The sequence below is a fragment of the Rattus norvegicus genome, chromosome 15, assembly GCF_021556685.1.
Source record: "Rattus norvegicus strain SHRSP/BbbUtx chromosome 15, alternate assembly SHRSP_T2T, whole genome shotgun sequence".
Taxonomy (NCBI): Eukaryota; Metazoa; Chordata; class Mammalia; order Rodentia; family Muridae; genus Rattus; species Rattus norvegicus.
This window is the reverse complement of record NC_141548.1, coordinates 15,145,257-15,169,879: the sequence shown is the minus strand read 5'-3', so window position 1 is coordinate 15,169,879 and position 24,623 is coordinate 15,145,257. Positions and strand designations below refer to the sequence as shown.

General features: G+C 43.7%; 1 protein-coding gene and 1 pseudogene across 1 annotated transcript in view; one reads left to right on the top strand and one right to left on the bottom strand.

Annotated features, from left to right (window-relative positions):
• The window catches only part of Synpr (synaptoporin), a 326,780-nt gene that overhangs the window by 38,114 nt on the left and 264,043 nt on the right, over positions 1-24,623 (top strand). The window lies entirely within an intron of this gene.
• On the bottom strand, positions 20,314-24,060 carry LOC148000835 (ornithine decarboxylase antizyme 1 pseudogene; annotated as a pseudogene).

Below are 24,623 nucleotides of genomic sequence, written 5' to 3'. Positions count from 1 at the left end.
CATAATTGAAAAGTGCTTACTCTATTTCTGATCTTTAAATACCATACTATTCCACTTGAAATATTTATTGTTTACATTGTGTGTGTGTGTGTGTGTGTGTGTGTGTGTGTGTGTATCATGCATGTACATATATGTGTCTGTGGATATACTGGAACTGTAATTACAAGTTACTATAAGCCACCCAATGTGAAACCTGGGAGGCAAAATTAGATCCTTTGCCATAGGTTAAGCAACTGGCTCCAATTGTAGGATTAGTGGGGTCCTACATCTGCTCTGCCACAAGGCTCAGGCCACTCGGGGAGGCAGGACACGGGAAGTTGACCACGTGGGGAAGCATAGTCTGAGACATGGAACCTGAGGCAAGGGACACAGCCAGAGCTGGCTCAGGGTTGGGGTGAGGGTCCCCAGAGCTGCAAGGAGGCCATGTGATTCTCTGGCTCTTGGGCATTCAGGCACTGCTGGAGTGCCGCAGAAGAGCTGAGAATGGAATGGGGTGGGCGGAGCAGTGGGACTGGATTTAGCCCAGAGCCAAGGAGGAAAAGGGGGAGCTCCAGTTGGTTCTGTAGGAAGAGTCTTTGGCTGGATGGTGGTGGACCTGAGCTTGGTAGGACGTGCCACCGCTGGGAGTGCAGGAAGGCCTTCTTCTAGAGATTAGAGGGTAGCTCTGTAGGTGAAGGCCTTCTCTGTGGCTCCCCACGGTGTTTTCTGATAAGAGAGGCAGTCCATGGTTTCAAGGCATTTATTGTCATGGCGGAAGGTGGATGAGTAAAACCATACCCCACTTCTCAGAGATTAAATACCGTTTGTAGGGAGGAGTGTCTGGGAAGGGAAATTCATTGGCTAAGCCTCCAGGCCTTGGGGTACCACATTATAATGAAGATCTGTCTTGAGCTTATGTGACCTCTGGTCATGTCCTTTACCTGTGAAGAGGCTTGGGGCGTTGCCCTTACCTGACTAATGGTCACAGATCTATGGAGGGCTGTGGGCTAGTGACCGGCCTGGTTTCCTGTGTGTCAGAAAATGCCTACTGTCCCTCAGGGTAACCAGGGTTTCAAACCTCCTCAACTGGGAACCAGGGTCTTTCACTGTCCCACACTTTGCAAAAGCAACAAGTAGTCTTAGCTGCTGAGCCATATCTTCAGCTCCTAATTACACCTTTTCTTTGTCACCTTAGTATATAAGTAATATTTTATAAGTAAATATAAAGATTTTGAAGAAAAATCTCTCAAGAGAAAGTATCTCCCAGAGATCTGAGAATGACTTCAAATATTTCTGAAGTATCTGCTATGCTTTATAAAAATAAAGAGAGAAGGAATATGTTTTGTGGATATTTAGTCAGGTGTGGAGGAAGGGGATACCTCTACGGGCCCATTCTGGAGCATCCTTTGCTCCTGAGGGACCAGCCACAGGATGGTATAGTATAGAATAGAGTTTATTCAAGGCATGGAGAGGGGAGTTGAGAGGGGGGTGGAGAGAGAGAGAGAGAGAGAGAGAGAGAGGTAAAAGCTGGCCATGAGCATGTAGAGAGAGAGAGGGTGGAGAAGGGAGAGGGAGGAGCAGGAGCAAGAGGACAGAGCAAAAGCAAGAAGGCAGAGAGAGAGGAGGAGGGCAAACAGCCCCTTTTATAGTGAGTCAGGCACATTTGGCTGTTGTCAGGTAACTGTGGGGCGAAGCCAAGACAAAATACCAACAATATCCATTTCTATACTTTCAATACTTATGGTATTGCTATTGCTGTCGTGTGAATCATGAAAGCCGAGTCATTTATGGATGTTGAAAAAGGAGAAATTAGTTTTGGGCCCCTGAAGGATGTGAACTGAGCACTGTTCTATTTGTGGCTTGAACATACAATGTGTTGCTTAATGCATAGCGGGCATTTACTCTGCAGTAACAGACAGAGACCAACAAAACTCCTTCTGCTCTTTTAGAGAGAAGATCCTTTAGTCCCACGGGTCACTCTGCAGCTCCATGTGGCTGCACATTCTGGCATACAGCCAACCAGTCTGAACATAAGGAAAAGATTTGGGGCCCCAAGTCTGAGCAGGTTCCCCACTTGTCACTACACCCCTGTGACCCACCTGTAACCTCCTTCAAGCACACAGCTAAGAGGCAGCCATGACAAGCTGGAGTTAGCGGCCCTCAGCTCTGAGAGGACTCTTCCTTTTGGGTGTTTCCAGATTTACTGTCACCCTGGGAGTGCACTGTTGTTACAAGTTTAATTAGGTGTGTTTCAAAGGGCTTCAAGGAGATGTACATGAGCAGAATACTAGAAAGGCTTTTCATGAGGCTCTTTGAATGACTGACTCTGTGGTGGGGAAGGACACTGCAGTGTGAGTTCATGGCTTGGACAAGCATCGGTAAATACCTGTAAACATTCACCAGAAGCACACAATTCAGAAAGCGCAACCAGATGACGCTCATGTAGGAGCTGATCAGGCACGGTGAGCACTGCTCAGCCTTCTCAAGTTTACTGTTTCTCTGTAAGTTTTCAGAGAATTAATATTTCGCCACTGTATAGATAAAGAAGCAGGCTCAGAAGAGTAAAGTTATCCCCTGAGCACACAGTGTGAAATATGCAATACAGGGTTTGGATTCACATCTGCCTGAGATCCAGAAGCTATGCTTAAAAAAAGAAAAGGCTATCTGGGGTAGTCTGACTCTAACTCACAGTTCTCCCTCTCTGGCTTCTCAATGCTACGGTTATAGCTAAGTACTACCATTCCTGATCAATCCGTGCATTTGATATGAGTACACACATATGCATATATGCAGGCCTGCCTCTCTGTGTGTGTGTGCACGTTGTATGTAATGCATGTGTATATAATATGTTGTGAATGTTGATATACTTAAAGATATGACTGATTAATGGAGGCTTTTACAAAAAAAAAGTCCTTAGGTATTTAATATATTTAATACTAACAATGGTTCTTGGGTAGCCAGTCCTGACGCTTTTTTACTTGGAAAAAGGGGACATGTCAAGACACAAAGTTACTTTCCCAAGATTACTTGGCCTTTGTGTTAAAGTTTGGAGTCGTGAATGGAGTGATGGCGAAATTCTAAGCCCCATATCTGCAAGCCCTCTGAGTCTGCATCACGAAAGCAAATGCACACGGATACAAAGAAATATACATAGGTTTCTCAAAGAGACAAGAAAGCCAAGAAAGGCAGCCCATAAAGGCTGTTTTTGCCAGGGCACATTTCCTCCCTGAGAGTCCCTTGCAGGCCAGGAGAAGCTTTGCAGAAGCCTGGAGAACTTCTCCTTCAGTGGACACTGCAAAGACAAGAGAAGATATGACTGAAGTCCCCAGAAGGACTCTTTTCCATGATTCCAGAAAGGTCCGGAGCAGAAGGACCAGCTCAGCAACATCAACAGATACCAGAAGCTCCAACAATGGAGTTGCTGTCATTTGTCAGGGTTCTTAGTGATTTGTTCATTCTTGGTTACCTGTGAGTCAAGAGTTTCTTCATTAAGGTCAGTACGAACAGAACTGGTATTAAAGGAAATAAGAACTGCCCACTGGTAATCTGTAAAGTGGGTAAGTATGTGGGCTGCTCTTACTTTCGAGTGAACAGCACACCCCAACTTCTCTTTACTTCATACCTCTAATTCCCCGCCTTCTGGGTGCTTTTGTTCAGGAGTGGAAGCTGGCAAAGCTTAGTTAAACAGACCATTTATTGAGCCTATACTGCAGAGGTGTTAGGAAGATTCAAACCTTGACCCATTCCACTTAACTGATGAGAAAAACAAAACAAAACAAAACAAAACAAAACAAAACAAAACACAACACATGCCAGGAAAGGTGCTGCTGGCTAGCACTTGCCAAAGGTAGGGCCAGATGATAAAATGCCTTGAGCGAAAGTTAAGAATGTTTGCATTTACCCTAGAGCCACAAACGCATTAACGAAGTCCATAGCTGGAACCACTCATGGCCACTCATGTCTGTAATCCTAGCAGAAATCTAAAATAGAAGAATGACCAGCCAAGGCTTACCTGGTCAGTAAAACTGTTTCAAAAGACAAATCATGACATGGGGATAACAGGGTTTAATCCGGGCTTCTGAATAAGGAAACTGGAATCGGAATTGGATAGATCATGGAATAGGAAAATTGCAACAGAGGGACCAATTATAGGATGATTGCAAGCATCTGTGTAAGAGGGCATGCCCAAGTGAGGTGTGTGTGTGTGTGTGTGTGTGTGTGTGTGTGTGTGTTTCCAAAAGTCTGACTTATAATACCAAAAGTTCTGGGGATAGAACGCCAGGCTAATGAATGACAAGGATGATCTGTCATGTTTGTAAGGCTGAACTCCTACTAGGAAAGGAGGCTGTCTGCAGTGGAATATGCTGGCCAGGCTGCAATTGAGCCAGCTATTTAGTATGGAAGCAACCTGGAGCTGTGATTGCCAGACATGGGGATGCAGCTGCAGCCTCCCAGAATTAGCCTGGCCAGATGGTGATGGCTGTTCTCCACGGACCTCAGGAAGAAATACAATGGAACACAAATGAGGGGCACACGGTTTCCTCCAAAACCATCAGAAAACTTGCTTGATGCAGTCCTGGTTCCTCTCCCACCACTTGTGTGTTAACCTGGGGTGATAAAGAATACTTCGTACACATTTGATTTTTTATTTTGATAAGAATGTCTAGTGGGTATTCTTAATATCCCGGACTCTAAAACATTTCTGTTGGAGGCTGAAAAAAAATCTCTGCTAGTAAAGTCTTAGTAAAAACTATTTATATCGTGGCAAATAGACACTACAATTACAGCTTAATTCTTGGGTAACCAGAGACAGGGTGTTAATTAGATCGTCCAGATAACAGTGATGACCATTTATATGTACCAAGCAGTTTCCTGAACATAACCAGGTATGAATTCTAGGCACTGTTCCATTGGGTTGGGCAAGAAATGTAACTTTACTAAATAAAGTAGTTTGAACTGGTGAATCTAATGACTCCACACCATCAACACCAGTGTTTCTCAATCTGTGACTCCATTGGAGGGCCACAGGGTTCACAGGTGTCGCCTAAGACCATTGGAAAGCACAGGTGTTTACATTGGGATTCATAGCAGTAGCAAAATTACAGTTATTAGTAGCAACAGAAATAATTTCATGGTTGGGGATCACCACAGCATGAGGAACTGTATTAAAGAGCTGCATCCTTAGGAAAGTTGAGAACTACTGTTATTTAGGCTGTAAGCAAAACTGATGAAGAAATGTGGCGTCTTATCACATGTAACACACACTCACATCCACCTCTCTGACTTATTTTTCTCTACCACAGAAGATACCCAGCCCAGCAGGTCTTAACCCGGTGCCATCCTGGTGACAGGAAGAGTGTTCACTTCTTCATTTCCTTTCAGAGGTCTCTTGTTATTCTCTCGTACTTAGAGTAAATTCATTTATTCAAAATATGAAGTACCCCAAATGCAGGCTAGGTCATCTTCCAATTTAGATATGTCTCCATTAGAATCTGGCTCATGGAACCAAGGACGATGAAGTCTTGCCTGATGATCATTTCTAGGGAAATTGTCCTCCCAGCTGACATCTGACACAGAACTCTGTCTAAACAACAGAACGTTGATAAGCCTTTACATTTCTTCTTTTCAGCCAGTTCCTACTTGTGGCCCAAGACTCATGAGATATTAAGGACACTCATCATGGTGACACTACAGGGCTGAGAGACATGAGGCATGGGCTGTAAAGGGGGTGCACCTTGTTTTCATGCTTCTGCATGTTTGTGATAGAACCAGAAATTAAACATTTTATATTCATTCATTAACTCATTTCTGAGGAATCCCTGTCGCAGAGCAAATGGTGACCTTATGTGTTATGTGTCTGTGCGAATGAGAATGAGGTGGGACGAATAAATGAAGAATGCCTAGTAACTTGTGTTCTATCATCTACCTCTCTGTCTCTTTTAATGTCTGAATCTTGGTAGTAAATATGACTTTATAAATAAGAAAAATATGCTGAACTATTCAGGAACATATTAGGTCAACTGAAGGGAAGGACAGCATACATAGGAGTTTGGACACATCTTACTATAGGAGATGAACTCTCCCCACTCTGTAGATGCCAGAGACTGAAGCTGGTTTCGAGCAACTAACTTAGAATTTCATGCTCTCATGCCTCTCATGCATCTCATGCTCTCACGGGACTGTGTTCAAATCATTATGAGTGGTCCACTAAATTCTCATGTTACTGGCTATTAGTGATGGCAGTCAGGTTCTGTGTGCAGTCAAACACTCTACCACTAAGGCTATACCTTTGCAACATCAAGTTCTGTCTGTACTGTGAGTCTCCATGACAAAAGGGGTTACGATGAAATTCCAATGGGTCTCTTCATTCCATACGGACTGAAGGAAATTCTAGAAGGTTAATGATTAAAACTGGGCTTTAAAAATACATCTCAGGCCATAGGTGGCCTGTCTTGTCTAGAAGGCTGGAGTTCTAGAATCTGGACCTTCTCAACACCCTGACATCAGACGGCCCCTCTCTGCTATCTGTTGGCTTCTGTCTGTATTAAGTAGAATCAAGAAAAGGATCTGAAACATCATTAGCTATGAGATCCCCAGAAGGCAGTGAAGGTTGCTTTAGCCATCAAACTCAGTACCTCATTAATTACACTTATATTCTTTCTAATTGTGCTCGCAACGGGGTGGCTTTATGAGTTCTGATAAGCAAGTAGCTTGGATTTTGGTGGCTATGAACTCCCATTTCCTGCCCTCAAGATAAATCCATGGAAGATTAAATTGCTGATGGGGGAAAATTGACTATTTCCTAGTTTTCTTAGCAGTGACTAGATACTGTTATCTTATTTTAACTACTAGCTATGTTAAAGTTGCAACCATTCATGTAAGTCGAGAAGGAAAAATACTCTTCAGCTGCAAAGAAACCACAGTGGAAAATAAGGATAAATACGTTCACTCTGTAGGAACTTTGTCTGTGGTGGTTTGACTAAGAACTATCCCCCATAGGCTCAGGTTTTTGAACACTTAGTTCCCAGGTGGTGGAGCTTTTTGAGAGATTATGGAACAGTTCATCTTGGTGGAGGAAACAGATCCCTGAGGCCTGGCTTTGAGGATGTAAAGCCTTGCTCCACTTTTGGCTCAGCGTCTGCTTCCTGTTTATGGCCTCGATGTGATCTCTCAGTCTCTTGCACCTGCCACCATGCCTACCTCTTGATATCATGCCTCCCTACCATGATCAACTCCTGCTCCTCTTAACTGTAAACACAAAATAAATTCTTTCTCCAAATAAGTCGCCATGGTGTTTTATCGCAGCAACCAAAAGAGCAATTAATGCCACGCCTCTACCAAAATTGCTAAACAATATCACTGCTGGCAAGAGCATAGAATAACCATATGTTCTTCCTCACATTGCTGTCATTACTTACATTCTTCCTCACATTACTTGTCAGACACTACACTGATACCACTTTGGAGAACCCAGTAACATGAGCATTTATATATATATATTAATATATATATATAAATGGTGTATATATATATATATATATATATATGGATAGATAGATAGATAGATAGGCATTACATATATTATAAATTATCTTAGTAACATTTTTAATACTGTGATGAGACACCATGACCAAGGCAAGTTATAAAATAAAATGTTACAGGTGCTTAGAATCTATGACCATAATAGATGGGAGTGTGGCAGCAGAAAGGCAGGACAAATGCTGGAGCAGTGTCTGGGAGCTCACTTCTTGATCCAAAGTCCGAGGCAGAGGGAGCTTACTCTGTCTTCTAAAACCTCAGTCTCCCCCAGTGACACACATGGCCACACCTCCTAATCTTTCCCAAACAGTTCCACAAATTGAGAATCAAGCATTCAAACACATGAGCCTATGGTGGCTATACTCATTCAAAGCACCACATATGTGTACTATGTAATTATGTAATCTATGTATGTGTTTGTTTATGTGCATCTGTAAGGTGTGGAGAGAAAAAAGGAAAGGGAGAAATATTGTCACTAAAATACCATCTCCCAAATAAACAAAAAGAGTGAGCCAAACCAGAGTTCACACAATAAAGACAAATTTCACACAAGAACAACAAGGAAAGCAAACGAGATGTGAAAGAATATATATTAACTGATCAATTGATTTTTTTACTAACCAATATTTAAAAATAGATGGTCTCAGAAGTTACAGCAGTAGTGGCCAGTCAAGGGAGGAGGATGAGGAGAGGCTTCTGGTAGTGTCTTTGGACCGACACGCTTCCTCTGTGCAAATGCACGGATGTTGCATGAGTGGTACCAGGACAAGGAAGGAAGGGGAGGGGTGAGGAGGACTAGGAGGTTCGCAGGAAGGGAAAGCAGCGCAAACCATGTTAGCTATCTGATCAGGCAGAACCGTGAGGCAAAATACCACATATGTAGAATCGTAAAGACATTCCTTTGTGACCCAATGAACAGATTTTATCTTTACTTTTAAGAAATGCTACAATCCTCGAATCTGTTACAGAATCAGAGATGTCACCCAAGGTACTCAACGCTAAACCACTAAAAGCCAAAGCCACAACTACAGGACAACAGTAATATTCTCAACATGAGAATTCACTTGCACTTTCCCTTTAAGTCTGGAAGCCTGGCGTCTCTTTTCTCTCTCTTTGGAAGGCTCTATAACATTGTTTATTCAGGCTGCATATGCCACCACAATTATGTGACCTGCTTTAGCATGACAGGCCTGAGCTGGCCCATTTCATATCAAATGCAACTGCTCTGTATTTAAAAGAAAGAACTCTGTGATGTACTAGCATGGCCCAAGAGCTTAATCACCGGGTTGGTGCTCCAGGCCCCAGCTCCTCTAACAGGCCTGCTCTCTCTGCCATTGACTCACAGTCACGTGTTCCCAAATGGACAAGGGAATGAAGATAAAAACAAAATTGCTGGTGACTAAGAATAGTATCCAGGCATTCTGGGAAGAAGGCAGCGCTCGGGGGCTGTGAAGCTATAGAGGCCAGCACAGCGGTCATGCAAGATAAACATCTGCGTAGATGGCTGATGTGAGCTCTGGGGACTTCATAGCTCATGGCTGCAGATCTGATTCCCTGGAGCTGAATCCCGGTGCTGTCATGCTTGAATAAACTTGACACATTTGTTACTGCCTTTGTTTAAACATGACCATTCCGTCGCTGAGCAGCAGTGGTAACTTTGAGTGTGTGTGTGTGTGTGTGTGTGTGTGTGTGTGTGTGTGTCTTTTCCTATCTTTTATTTATTAATATACTACAGCATATATGAAATACTCCTGTGTTCTCCAATTTATACTCACATGTCCCACATGGGTCTGTGTGATTTAAATATAAACTCCATGTCAATCCCGGCTCCCAGATGCCTCAGTTTGAAGCCAGGAACATCTCTGAAGTCTGGGACAGCACAAAACAATCGCTTTATCATTGTCAACCGTGCTGCTAGGGAGATGCAGTGTAGACAAGACCTGGTGTATAAACATTAACTCATTAACTGCACGTATCTTTTTTTTTCCTTTGTGGAGCTTGCAAACCTCCCTTCATGGAACAGAATCTATTCTCACTAGTGCTGGGAACATCCCATCATCTCTCCGAAGTTGAAACTCGGAGAGAGAAAGAGAGTCTTTTAAAGCCATTCAGCTATGAAGCCACAACATTTGGCCCTGAACCTCCTTGGGTTTCTACAAACATATCAAAAGGAGTCCCCTGAGCCGTGCACTGTGAGCTTGGGGATTTGGAAGGACCGTGGCCAATGCTGTCTATCTTTATTCTTCACATTGATTATTTATTAGTGAGGGGACCTACACACGCCACTGCACACATTTGGAGGTCAGAGGACAACTTGCCTAGGTCGATTCTCTCTTACAGTAATGTGGCTCCTGGGAACTGAACTCAGGTGATCAGGCTTGGTGACCGCTAACCACTGAGTCATCTCTCCAGTCCACAAATCAGGGTTCTATCTTGGTAGTTATGTTCACTGATGCAAAAATGCTCCAAGGGTAGATGGTACTTTATTCTGAGCTGAGTGTATCAGAATGGGGGTTCAGGCCCCTTAGTAAGACGTTCTATTGTGGAAGTGGTCACATGAGGGTTTTATAGTCTTAGGAGAGAAGGATCAACTCTACTAAATGCATCAGTAGGGGAGTGATATATGAAAGTGACAACAGGATGGGGAGGCTCTGCTCTGTGTTTCAGATGCCGTCTGAACATTCTTAGCCTTCAGGTTGGTGGCAGCACGTGGTCGACTGGGAAATACATTCCAAAGCCTTCACCTGTTAGCCACAAAGGTGTTATGTCAAGTAAAGAGGATGAACATGGTGGCTCCTAAGGGATTTAGATCACCCAAGATCATTCCGGCTCAGTCTGCCTTCACCTTCAACATAGATGTGGCTTCTTCAGGGATCTCTGATTCACATTCTCAAGACTGAAGAAATGGTCATGCTGCCCTCTTCGGTGTGTCCCCTTTTCAAGCCTGCCTAACACAAATAAAAATTAAAGGTTTCAAACCAAGATCAAGATCCTGGGAGGAAACATGGACGTTGTATGTGGACCTCACAGAGTTGCCTGCCTCACTCTGAAGTTCCTCAGAAACCTCACGCCCATACTTCCCTGTCTCTCTCCCAACTTGGTGTCTGCCTTACCCTTGACATCCAGGCCCTGACTTGTCTGCCTTTCCTACCCATGCCCACATATCTGCTCCTCTGTGTGCTTGCTCGACTTTGCCACCATCCTGAGGTAAGGAGTCACCTACAGGAATGCCTCACACTGGGAGGTCAAGCTCTATTGGGGCCCTTTTTCTGGGGTGTCACGGCCTTTTCTTCAGGACTTTGCTCAGAGTGTGCACTCAGTATATTTATTGAAGGGAGAAAGACCAAAAAGGTATGGAGTATGAATGCATCTTAACATCAGTAACTATGAAGATGAAACTGATACCCATAGGTCCTGTTTAGCATCCTTGCTCTATAAATGACAGCATGTAGGTTCAGACAGGTTATAGTAATTTTCCCAGGTCACTCAGCTGCCATACATCTATCCAGTCAAGGGTTCGTGTGAGTTTGTGTGGCTTTGTAATGCTCCAAGTTGTTCTGCAGGGTTCCTTCAAGGCTATCCCAGTCTTTATTGTAGTGCTGAGCTGTACACGGTAGGATGCTATCAACTCCCACATCCTCTACTACAGATGCTGGTGAGACTTCTCCTGAAACCTACCATCACCCTCATTGCAAAGAAGCTAAGTGTCTCCAAATAGCTGTGTATTGGGAGACATGTTGGGGCCAGGATAAGAGTCCCCAACGAACAGCATTAACTGCATCCTAACAACAGCATTTTTTTAAAACCAGGTTTTCCTCCACCCCTAGTATTTAATCTTAGCTTTTTCTGTAGAATTTTCAAATTAGATGAGCTAATGTTGGATTGTTCTGTCTCTGGGTAGAAGATCTCAAGAACTTGATAAACAGGAAGTTCTTTCTGCCTACCCTACCCGGTGGCATCTCTAATGACTAATTCAAACTATGGGTCTGAGAGGCTAAGCGCTCCAATGTGCATTGTTTGTCTGAAATAGAGTGTGTGTGTGTGTGTGTGTGTGTGTGTGTGTGTGTGTGTGTGTGTGTGTGTGTACTAAAATTATCTGGAACTCATTTTGGTATGATAGTATGCTAGCCCAGGTGTTTCAAACTTGAGGAAATCCTCCTGCCTCAACCATCCCAAGTGCTGATATTGTAGCTTTGAGCTACCACACGTGGCGTAAACTTCAAGTCATGAACACAAAAGTAAAGGTTCAGGCCTAAAGCAGTGATTTTTCATGTGTTTATCCTTCATAGTAACCGCCCTCTTAAAAGAGTTTCAGAATGGCTGGGTATGGAATCCTAGTGGTGTTCACCTAGAATCCCAGCACTCACGGGGCCGAAGCAGATAAAATGAGGCAGAAAGGATATGTCCCCGGGTTACAAAGCAAGACCTCAACTCAATAACAAATTATTACAACAAAATGTTCTTTCTATTAGATTCACATTTTAGTAGAAAATCTTTCATGATTAGAATCTTGCTTAAAAATAGGAAACAGTGTCAATATCTAGTCCCCTCATTTTATTCCAGTGAATTTACTAAAAGATGAAATCTTTAATGAAGAAACATTGTAAATAATGTTAAGAATGACATCACCTGTGGTAATAGAGAAATTAGTGACACCTGGTGGTGAACCGCTCGCTACTTCTCAGAATTCAAACAAGGCTGTTAATAGTTTAGAATAATCTGTGCTGCTTTGGTCAAGTATCCAAAAGTATTTTTGGGTCACAGCTGTTTTACTGAGCAGAGCAGGAGCACAGAATTGCAAATAGTTTTAACTGTAGAATTCAGAAGCAGGAGTGCTTTTTTCTTTTTTTTTTTTTCCTAGCACATAAGAGCTGACTGCAGGCACAAACTTGGAGCAGAGACAAATTCATGTTTGTAAGACTTCCATCAAGAATGGCCTTCCTGGCTCAGGACTTAAAATCAGAAAGTCAGATTTGGGTGATTTTAGAATCCAGAACACCCAGAAAGGGAGCTGCCAAGTGGTGCATGGCTTGGTCCTGTAAACCTGACAAGGGTGACTCAGGAATGAAGAAACAACAGACACGTGTACAGAAAAGCTGCAATCAGGTAGGCTGTGCTTGCTCTGATGGAGGTCTTCATAGGAGGTCTCTGTAGGGGAAAGTCTCAGAGAGCAGTCATCAGGAGAAGGAAACTACAACTGTTAGGTTGTGTACACATTGTCAACACCCGCACAGGGGAAAGGTTTTGCCATTCCCTTGGATCTGAGACTTTGTGGTCCTTCCCATGGCCACACCCATGTCAACAATACACAATAAGGATTTCATTTATACCCTACAGGGTGTGGTTTGGAGGTGGTTGGTATGAAGGACAGACAGTTCTGTAAGGTAGAAGGTGACTATGACTTGCTTACTGTGGCTAGGGTTTCCACTAAGAGAGATCAGAGGGGTTGGGGATTTAGCTCAGTGGTAGAGCACTTGCCTAGGAAGCGCAAGGCCCTGGGTTCGGTCCCCAGCTCCGAAAAAAAAAAAAAGAACCAAAAAAAAAAAAAAAAGAGAGAGAGAGAGATCAGATATACAATAATAATCATTGTTGTGACTGCCTTTGATATACCTTCTGCTCTTTATCCTTGAGTTTCTAGACAACTAATACTGTGAGAGGAATGTGTCAGGAAAGAGGGAGGGAAGGACAGAGGGATGGAGGGACAGAGGGAGGGAGTAAAGAATGGGGACAAGGAGGGAGAGAAAGAGGACAATCATGTGAGTGCTTCAGGACCTTGGAAGAGGGGTAAAACCCTTTCATAACCCTTTCAAACCCTTTTTGAATCTTGAGCTTTGAATCATCTGAAGGATGTTTCTGGCCTAATTGCCCTGACCGAAATATTCTAAAAGCCAGAAATCACTCATCGCTTTATGCCTACTTCTGTTCCAAGGTCTCTCTGTTCACTCTCCACTTTGCTCTCTTCGTCTTTCTTGTTTGTTTGTCTGTTTGTTCCCTCCCTTCTCTTCCCTCTTTCCCTTCCTTACATTCCTGAGACAGGGTCCTTATGTAGCCCAGGCTGACCTTGCATTTATGATCCTCCTGCCCCAGTCTCCCACAGGTTTTACTAACAGGTGTGCACTACCAGGCCCAGCTTCTTAGTCTTCTTAGACTACTCTTCGGACATGGTCCACATATAATCCTATTTAGAGGTATTTTAAAAATACCCTAGTTGCATTATCATTAGAATCTAAATAAATATAATATAAAGGCATTACATAGAAAATTTCTTGGGAAAATATTTGTAACATTTGTTCCTGCAAAAATCAGATTATAAAAGTATATATAGTATTTCCCAGAGACCATACTAAGGATTTCTGCTTTGGTATGGAATTAAAAATTGGATTAGCTAGTACTGAGACTAGGAAAGATTATTCACAATAGAGTCTCAACTGCACAGCAGATACACACAACACTAATAAAATATTCACGATATTCACCAAGTTCATGGTACAGGAGCTCATGGATATTAAAATGTAAAATGTGAACACAAACAATGTAAATGTAGACCTGATATGAAGTGGAAAACATCGCACCTCTGCAAGTCAACAGAGAAAATCTAGTCAGTCTATGTCTAATGATAACAAACATGTCTAATAGAAACAATTGCGAAGGTCCAGTCCGTGAAAGCAAAAGCTGAAAGTTCTCCTCCAATTAGAACACAGTGTTTCTATGCTGTAATGAATGTGATGGTTTGAATATAGTTGGCCCAGGGAGTGGCACTATTAGAGGTGTACCCTGTTGGAGTAGGCATGGCACTGTGGGTGTGGGCTTTAAGACCCTCTTCCTAGCTGCCTGGAAGCCAGTATTCTGCTAGCAGCCTTCAGATGAAGATGTAGAACCCTCAGATCCTCCTGCACCATGCCTGCCTGATGTTTCCACCTTCATGATAATCTCTGAACCTATAAGTCAGCCCCAGTTAAATGCTGTCCTTTATAAGAGTTGCTTTGGTCATGGTGTCTGTTCAGAGCAGTAAAACAGTAAGAATTTAAGAATTATTTAAGTATGTATTTAAGGAATACATAACAAGCTGTGGAGTGGAATAAAATACTTGCACAACATATAGCCAATAAAATGCTTGTATCCAAGAAACACAGTTATTAAAATTTAGCAATAGGATTCTGACTTCATTAAAACCTGTTCAACACCTGGCCAGGAGAGGCACAGGTCCCCAATGAGCTCATCAAAGATTCTCTGCAGCATAGGTCCTTGGAGAACTGAAATTAAAGCAGGGTAAGAATTGCACGCGTCTTAGAATGACTACATTGCAAAATGCTAAACATGCCAAGTGGTAGTGAGGATGTGGGCCATGGGAACTCTTATTTGCCAACTCTCATTCCTGAATGCATCAGGAAAGATGGTCTGACAGTTTTATACTAAGCTCAACACAGTCTTTGGGAATCACCCACCTAGACCTTTTGCCAAATATATTGTGTAGTTACTGTAATGGATACATGACAATTCAACAAAGTCTGTGCAAATGGATGTATAAGGCAATGTAAACCATAAGGCAGACTAAGTACTGTGGTTGATTGGTTTATTAAGCCACAGCATCAACATGCCTAGGGTGTGGGAGTACACGAGGATGTACTTTTTTCTTCATGGGAAGCCAAGGTCATCAATGCAATCTTTGGAGCATAAGACACTCCAGATGAGGTGATGGTGACTTAGTTACTTTTCTCTGACTGGGGAAAAAACACCTTGACCAAGGCAACCTACAAAATTCAGTGTTTGGTTGAGCTTTGAGTCCATGATGGCAGCAGAAACATCTGAGAGATCACATCTTCAACTACAGCAGGAGGCACAGAGCATGCTGGGAGTGGCATGAGTCTTTTAAAACCTCGAAGCCTGTCCCCAATGACATGCTTCCTCCAGCAAGGTCATACCTCCTAATTCTCCCTAAAAAGCCAGCAATGAGGTCCTAAGTGTTCAAACCCCAAGAATTATGAGGAACACCCTATTCAAGCAACCACTGTTGAATATGGCAGAGCATCAGTTGAGTAGACTGTGGTGGCAGTAAGTGTCTGAAAGGTAGGCTATGAAGTTCCTGTAGCCCTCTCTGTATAGGAATGCTGGTACTGATGCAGAGAAAGAAGTTGGGAGGAACCACTCGCTGTACCTGACATGAGGCTGTATCGTACTCTGTTACTCCATATTGTGTAAAAACTAGACTGCATTTTACAAGCGGATTTTTTACTTCATTTTGAGGATAGAAGGACGGCATACAGGGTGGACCTCCAAATACCACCACCTGACTGGGACCACTCCTGTGACACAGACTGATAAATTGTTTCTTCCTAGGAGTAAAAATGATCCTGCTGCCCTGTAAACTTATCAGTGTGAATTAGTCCTGTAAGGGCACATAAGTAGGTTAAAATTGTATCAGGGAAACCGGACTCAAAAGCTTATCAGACACAGCAAACCAAGGACAGGCTGTGATCCACTTGCTTGCACCCATAAAGTGGTGCGAGTGTTGCAAGCCCTGCAATGGCAATGAACCCTACGATGGCTGATCTAGATTATCAACTCGATTATATTTAGTGTTAACTAAAACCAAGCACCTGGACAACCCAGTGAGGGCCTTTTCTTGATTGGATCGTTTGAGGTATGAAGACCTTCCCTAAATCTCAATCATTTGAAGTCAGAAGACCCACCCTAAATCCGGGCCACACATCAGGCACATAAAAAAGACATGGATGAAGAGAGATTTTGAGTTTTACATGTTTGTCCTCACTCTTCCTGGGAAGTTCATCTATCCTGTTGCCAAGGCATAACTTCACTGGCATTAGAACCTCCTTCTTTAAAACTCCAAGGTAGACTGAGGACCGGTTGAGATACCTAGCCTTGTGGACTGAACAGCTACCAGATTCTTGGCTTTTCCATGAGAAACCAGCCATGGTTAGACCAGTCTGACAACAGCCTGTGGCCACTCTAATAAATTCCCTTAAAATATATATGAATACTTAAAAGTATATAGAATCATTTCATCAGTTCCATTTCTCTATAGATCCCTGACTAACACAGCTTCTCTCCAGTGAGTGTATCCTCTGACACCTGCTATGTCCATGAAGGACTAAAGTGGAAATTCCTGGTGTCTTTGGAATCTCAGTTATGTCACATGATGTTTTGCTGGGGCAGACAAGTGGAAGGATATTTTGCTGAAGCAGACACAGGTGAGAGGATGTTTTGTATGTGAAAGGCTGTGTGATGTTTAGAAAGAATATACACATGACCCCACAGAGAGTGGAAGGAGGCTCTGGCATTGGGTCACCTCGAATCCTGTTGCTGATCTTCACTTGTCAAGCCTTTGTAGAGAGTCACTCTCCAAAGAGCTTCTTGTGATATTCTGATGGCTTCCACAGACTCGGTTCAATTGGCAGAGCCTCGCAGTTTCTTCTGGATTGAACTGCCGTTGCTGATTCATGTCTGCTGACTGCTGAATGGACTGGACTGTCCTGTCCCTGCTGACTCTTGTTGGCGTTTTGCTACAGGAGTAGACTGCTGACAGTGAAGACTAGAACTGACCCAAAGAACTTTTCCTAAACAGATCCACGACCCCCATCTCCTCTTCACCTTCCTTTCTACTACCTCTGGTGAGTGGTGGGAGAGAAGGGAGGTAGAAGCTTTTAAGAACCCTTATTAATGTAGGCTTTAAAAAATCCAAAGCCTATAAAGGAACAACAGGCTGAGTTCTGAGTGGCCTTGGGACTTCCCCCCTCTCAGACCTTCACTGTCGATGTGGCCTACTTGACTCCCTGTTATCTACCCCTCTATCCGCTAGCCCATAACTTGGACCTGCCATCCCTACTCTAGACCAGGTTCTGGATGCTGCCCCTTTTTTTTGCCTGACTAAGTCTTTTCCCTGTACGTTGACTCTCTATGGCATGGTCTTCACACTACTGCTTCTTCCGCAGAGACTGGTGTGGACTTAGCATTTTATCAATGCAGACTCCATTGCATTTCCGGGACTCTGCTGTGGCCTTTTAAATTCTGTAATCAGATGATTATAGATACATATAAAGATATAGATATATAAGTAGGTGATAAATAGATTAGATAGATAGATAGAAAGATAGATAGATAGATAGATAGATAGATAGATAGATAGATAGATGATAGACAGACATATAGACATATAGATAGACAGACAGATTTACTATGAGCTGTGTGATACAAAAATTAATATTAATCATTAAGTTTGGAATAAAAGAACCTGCGGTCACCTCAGCCAGATTGCCAAAATAGGCAGGCTTACCTGACAAATTGCTGTCTTTGGAACTATGGCAACTTGTGAAATTATTGTTATCCAATAACCTCTGACCTTGTGGAGAAACATAAGTATGTCTATTTGTGTTTCTGGAATAGAGCACTCAGGACAATAGCCATCCTTGTTTGCCTGCTGGATTCTTCCTGCATAGTTCAGTCTTTTTTTCAGATCACCTGGGGAGCAGCCACCTTGACCTCTCTCTCTCCTTCATCTTCTACTGGTCAGCTATTGACTGAGTCCAACCCAAGCCGGAATGTAAAATCCCACTAGTACGACCCGTCCAGGCTGTCTCTTATTCCCTAGACTATAGGAAGCAGGAGCAAAAAAGGAAGTGACGTGAGTGGAAGGGGCAGGTTCATATATAGATAATGATGTAGACATTAAAATCATGCATTGAATTTGTACCATTGGCATTGTCCGCCATAGCATGTCCAGAACCACAGAGGTTTAAATGGAGTCGAGATTATCAAAACCATCTGAGTCCCACAAGGCTTTCTGCTGCATTGTGGAAGGAAGCACTGAAACACAGAAGGTCATGGGTTTTATTAATATCATGTTAACTATATCAGAAGTTGTTCTGTGTCAGCTTATGATTTGATCAACTTTAGAAGGCTGATAAAGCTTTGGCCACACTTTTGTCAGAGATTTAGACCATTGTGCAGAGTAAAGAGATAACAACGGTGGGGTTTAATGTGCTACAGATGTCTGGGACAGTGACTCAGGCTGCTGGCGGCCATCCAAGGCAGGAAAACTGCAGTTGTGATTCCTATTCGCCCTCTGCTGCCGGAAAGGAAAGGCTGGGCTGTAATTGCAGAGTTTTTAGTGATGTAAATGCAGCCACGCCTGGAGTGAAGGCTCGCAGATGCATACCATTACCACTAGCCCCGCTGCTCTGAGGCAACTCATTTGCAATCAGTTTCAAAGCTACATAGATGGAGAGCGTTCTCTCATAATAGGAAGCTCACTTTAGATTCTGCCTGCCTGACATTTTGATGAAAGGTAATGAGCCTCTTCTACCCATCAGCGTGCGGCTCTGGTAACAAGTCTGGTACTTTAAAAGAAGGAAGTGTGTGTGTGTGTGTGTGTGTGTGTGTGTGTGTGATGTAGGTGATATACGGTGTGTGTGTGGTGTATGTATGTGTAGTGTGGTGTATGTATGTGTGTGTATGTGGTGCGTATAGTGTGGTATGTTTATAGTGCATATATGAATAGTGTGTGCAGTGTGGTGTATGTGTGTAGTGAGTATGTGTGTAGTGGTGTGTGTATGTATTTGTATGATGTATTGTGTAGTATGGTGTATGTGTGTATACCATGTGTGTGTCATATGTATGAGTGTGTGTGTGTGTGTGCGTGTGTGTGCACACACACACACGCATTATAACAAAGTATCAGCAGTCCTTTTACATTTGACCCAATTGCCACCACACTTCCTCTCTCCTTACTTATCTAGTGATGACTAGGACAGGCACATAAGTGGTCCAGTCAGAAGTGGACTTGAGTTTCAGCTCCCCCCGCCCAAGGAAAGCTAAAGATACTGGATGTATTTGACTCTGGAGTTGCAACATTCCAACTTCCCCACAATCACAAGTTCTGGTCCACCCACCAGCTTGGTTACCCAGAACCTTGGTGCACAAGAGGAGGAGGGAAAGAATGAAGAGGAAGGAAAGAAAAGCGACTTCCGGTGTGAGATATGGGATGGCCTAACAGAAAAGAGCAGATCAGGATGGCAGCTCCCCAGAAGTGCAGGGCACATCCCGGTGTCTGCTTATATACGGCCCAGTGGGTGTCATGGGGTTTTAGGACTGTGAGTGAGTGATGTCACTGGGTTCTGATTATCAGGTGCAGCCTTGGGTGTAGTGGGGGATATTGATTGATCCATGTCTGAAAGGCACTCAGTTGCTCACATTCTAGAATAGTGACAGTGCTGACCTCACAGAACTGAGAAAATAGTGATTGTTTTTGTCTTTGCTGTTAGACATGGTTGTGCAGGTTAGTATCAAACTCCTGGCTCACGTGACCCCTTTCTTTCAGTTCTTGGGAGCTGGAAAAACAGAAGTATCTATACAGGGTTGTCTATTCACATGGCGTTTACATGGCCATAAAGAATCTACTTCCTCACAGAAATAACTAATGGTTACTCTAACTTCACATTGCAGACAACCTCAGTGTTATCCAGACTCGGAAATTACAATTGAAGAGCATCGTTCCCTGGCCACTGACTGTACTTACGTTCTGATGTTTCCCTTGTGAATTTTGTTCAGGAGCAGTTACTGGATCAATGGACATTAGAGAGATTAGAGATAGTGTCTGAGCACCTGTTTCTGGACTCTGTACCCACCATTTTCTTTTCCTAAGTGAACTGATGCCACTGCCACTGCGGCTTCCTCCTCCTCCTCCTCTACTTCTTCCTCCTCTTCCTCCTCCTCCTTCTCCTTCCCCCCTCCTCCTCTTCCTCCTCATTATCCTCTACTTCCTCCTCGTCCTCTTCCTCCTCATCCTCTTCCTTTTCCTTTTCTTTTAACAAGATCAGTCACTTTATTGGGTTTGAGCCAGGGAAGGTGACATTTTCTATCTTTCCAGACTTCCAGCATGTAGACCATCAAGCAGACTTCCAGCATGTAGACCATCAAGCAAGCGTTGGGTTTCTTGGGGACTAGGGGGACATCCCATTCTCACAATCTCAAAGCCAAGAAAGCTGAAGGTAGGGCTGCTCCGTCCTCGAAGTCTGCTGGAGCTGCTCCTCTGTGAACTCCAGGAGAACTGTTCCTGCTGCCCTCAGGCTGAGGCCCAGCCAGGAGCCTGATGTAGAGACCACCACTGTTCCACACGCCCTCAAGGTGACCTACTTGGTCTCTGTGAGTGTGGACTGGATATTTAGGACCCTGGTCTTTTCAGCTCCTCTATCACATTCAGCCACATTAGTACAGAATGCTAGCTGAAAGACTGTAATGCCTCTGACGATTTCCTTACCCTGGGATCTTCAGGCATGAGGGAAGGACATCAAGAGCACCACTGAAGCCCCGGAACCAGGTTACTACAGCAATTAAGGAGGACCCTAGAAGTCTCGCTGCTGCAACCACCATGGCTGTGCTGACTAAAACGTGGCAGGGTGGGGCTTCTTCAACTTCTTTGGTTGTTTACATGATAATTGGAGTTTTGGACTCATTTTAAGCATTCCCAGCTTTTGACCAGTAGGTGGCGACAAAACAGCCGTATCCTCCGTACCTAAGTAGCAGTTACTGCAGAATGACTTTATTTCATGCTTTTTTTCTTTTAAACTTCTGTTTTCGTTTTGATTTCTTTTCCTTTTTCTTCACCTAATAAAATCCTAAGATAGAATGTTAAGATGCTACATCAAGTTTGTTTGAGACAAGGTCTTGCTACCTAGCCTAGCTGGACTGGAATTCACTCTGTCGACTCAGCTGGCTTCCAGAGGGACCTGCAGGGTTAAAGGTGTGGACCACCATGACTACTCCTGAATCAAGTGTATCCAAGCACAGGTAATCTAGCTGAAGCCTAAATATAAGGTATTCTTAAATGTCGTCACTTTGTTTCTAAAATACAGGTGTTTGAGGCCTTTTATACCACGCTGGTAAGAACTGTCAACGATCCTGGTTTCAATGTCACAGCAACAGTGTTCTTAGGCAGTCACTGATAGATGAAATTCTTCACATTGGGAATTATACACAGCACTTCCAAATGTGGAAGGGAAGGAAGTTTGCAGGCTAAATCGCTTGATGAGCATTCCACAGTGATTTACACGTATGGAGAGGGGAGCATTTCCTCCTTTCCACAGCGTGCATGTGTGTTCCCAGAGATGTTGACAGAACTGCAGCCCAGAATGCCACATTCACTGCACATGCTAGGGCTGGGGGAGGGGTCAAAATGGAGACCCCTGGGATTGACTGATCTATTTTTCTTGGCACATGGGGACTTCTAACTATACCATCAAGGAGAAGAAAATGCTGGTTGCTGAAGCACATTGTGTGTGTGTGTGTGTGTGTGTGTGTGTGTGTGTGTGTGTGTGTGTGTGTGTGTGCCTGTGTCTGTGTGAGTGGTGTGTTTGTATCTATGTGGTATGTGTGTATATGTGTGTGTTGAGGTGAGAAGGGCAATGTTTTAGCATTATATAAGAGATTCAGAAGGGACTAGCAAGGGAGTCAAATGACTGTGGGGTCAGCACAGCATAACACCCTGCCTGAAGCAGGGTGGCCATTGGGGAATGGAGTGTGCTAAGTGAAAGAGGACATTTACACTCACGTAATGAGCACACAGCAGGAAGTATGCACTTACGAACCTGGAAGATGTGTGGCATACCTCTAGATCAGTCGTTTAACCTGCAAGATGTGGGGCCACCGCCATTCAGTGACCCATGATCTCTGATTAAGGTACTTTTTTTTTCTTTTTTTGATCACTTCAAGTCTCTCCCTTGTTTCTAAACACGAGGAATCTGACCACCTTTCATTTAGTTTGTATCCCATTCTCCTGGATTTGTGCACCATCCAGAAACCATGCTGCCTGCCTAACCTGCTGATTTTATTTCCTTTTTTTTTTTAATTTCTCCACTTAATCAGTTTGTTTCTTCACTTATTCTAAAGTGAGCATCTGTCCCTGATTTTTTTTTTGTTGTCTTATGAGAAGACAGCCAAAAGCCAGGCCATCTTTTTGTTGCAGGAATCACTCTTCTCATCTGTTTTCTTTATCTGGAACAGGACATTTACAGGCACGTGCCTAATGGGTTTGACAGTTTGAGTTCAAGTTGCAATATTGTGCATGGCCAGTAGAGGGCAGGAACACATTTCAAATAAAGCAAGTGGGGGCTCACAGGACGCACCCTCTCAGCTTGCTTAGTCTTCGTGTTGCCTAGGAGTTGTGAGATTGGTGTTTTGTTTTTTTTTGGGGGGGGGTGTTTGTTTGTTTTTGTTTTTGTTTTTCACTGCTTCATGAAATTTTTGGCCAGATTTCTTTAGATGGGGAAGTTTAAAGTTGAATCAATGGCCCTCTTAACTATTTCTGGCAATAGGAGTCAAATTTAGGGATGCCAGGCAATGCCACTTAGGAATGAGAGGACAGCTTTTTGGAGGTGCGTGTGGGCTTTAGAGTTCCTGAGCTCACAGTTTTATACGAGTAGTAGATAGGGGATGGTGTTCCGAGAGGATCTGAAATCCACAGACCCATTTCTTCAACGCTATTTTCCAAGAATCTGCTTTGGCAGTAGTTCTCTAGGGACTGAGAAAGAGCGCTAGAAAGCCAGACCCACCCCAACTGTCACGATTGTGTTCTAAGTGGAAGAAAGGTGAAGCAAGCAGGTAGCCAGATTTATGCATGGTGACCTGCTGGGGCTCTGGGACCCTAGTGTGGGCTTTTAGCAGGCATTTAAGACTATTCTGTGGCATAGTGTTCACTAAAGGTGAGGACTCTGGGGGAAGTTATGAGAGGCATCAAGTCCAAAGGTCCTGGGGTAGAAAGAGCAAGGACACTGGCGAGCCCGCAGTGTGATGAGGTCAGAGGCTGTGGATTGTGGCCAGAGATGAACAGCGCCCGAACTTAGGGGTAGCAGGCTTTGTCAGAGACCCATCATTTCTTTTACCTACTCAATGGTTGCCATTTTACATTGAAGAGGTAACATTTGATAGTGGCTGTCCCTCTTCAAGTGACTCCCAAGAAGACTATCCTGAGCAGTTTATCTCAGAGGCAGGTTGTAGCAGGAATCTGATGAGCAGATCAGGGGTAAGGCCCATGGAGCCTTCTGGTTGAGAAGGGTGAAGTCCAAGTCTGTCTGCTGAGAAAGCACATCCCTCTCTCTTGGGACTGCGCAGCAGCAAGCAACAGAGTAGCCCCAGCTGAGACCAGGGGGAATTGGTTGCTAGGCAACTGGAAGCAAGTGGGACAAAAGGGAATCATGGGAGCCAGACCCCAAACTGCTTCAGGCACCCAGGTTTGCAGAAGAGAGACTCTCTTCTTCTCTTTTAACGTATGATTTTAGTTATAGTTGGCAAATTATAATCCCGTGCATTTGGCTTGAGCTATCCCTCCAAGGCATTCTAGATTGATGATACTCCAGGCTCTCTGCTTGTCTCTGTGGAAGATTTATTCACTTAGGAGCAGTCTCAGAGAGTCGCTCAGCACCCGCCAAGTGCAGGACAGCACAGCAGGTCCTACAGTGATGATGAACGACATCGTCACTTTATTAATCCGTACCTCCCTTTCTCTGAATGTTTTGTGCTGTTGGCCGACATTTTATTAAGCACCTAATATACACAAGACGAAGTAGAGAGCCTCAAAATATTCTTTGTGTCTAGGAAGTGCTAATCTGCTTAGAAAGGTGATAAGAAAATGTTTTTGGAGAATGGCATGGTGCATGCCTCTGATTCCAGCACTCCTGAGACAGAGGCAGGCAGATCACCATGAATCCAAGATCCAAGACAACTAGGGATGGATAAAGATGTCCTGTCTTGGAAAACCAAAACTGAAAGTAAAAGCAATGCGCGCACGCACAGAGGCAGGGAATGTTCTGACACTTCAAAGGAGTAACTAGAATGTCTGCTCAGGAAAGTAATGAGACCTCTTAGTCACTTTCCCTCCCAGTGGCTGAGACCTAGTGAGACTAGGACTATAAGGATGCCCTCAGCCCCCTTCTAAGTTGTAACTTCTGGTTTTTCTCATGGCCACTATGTGGCCAGTCAGACCCTTTCGATGAATTACAAAGCCTTTGTCCACATAAACTGGAGTGGACATTTGGACATTTGCCTGTGACTGGATAACAATATGGACAGTGCCACTGGATGATTGAGGTCTCAGC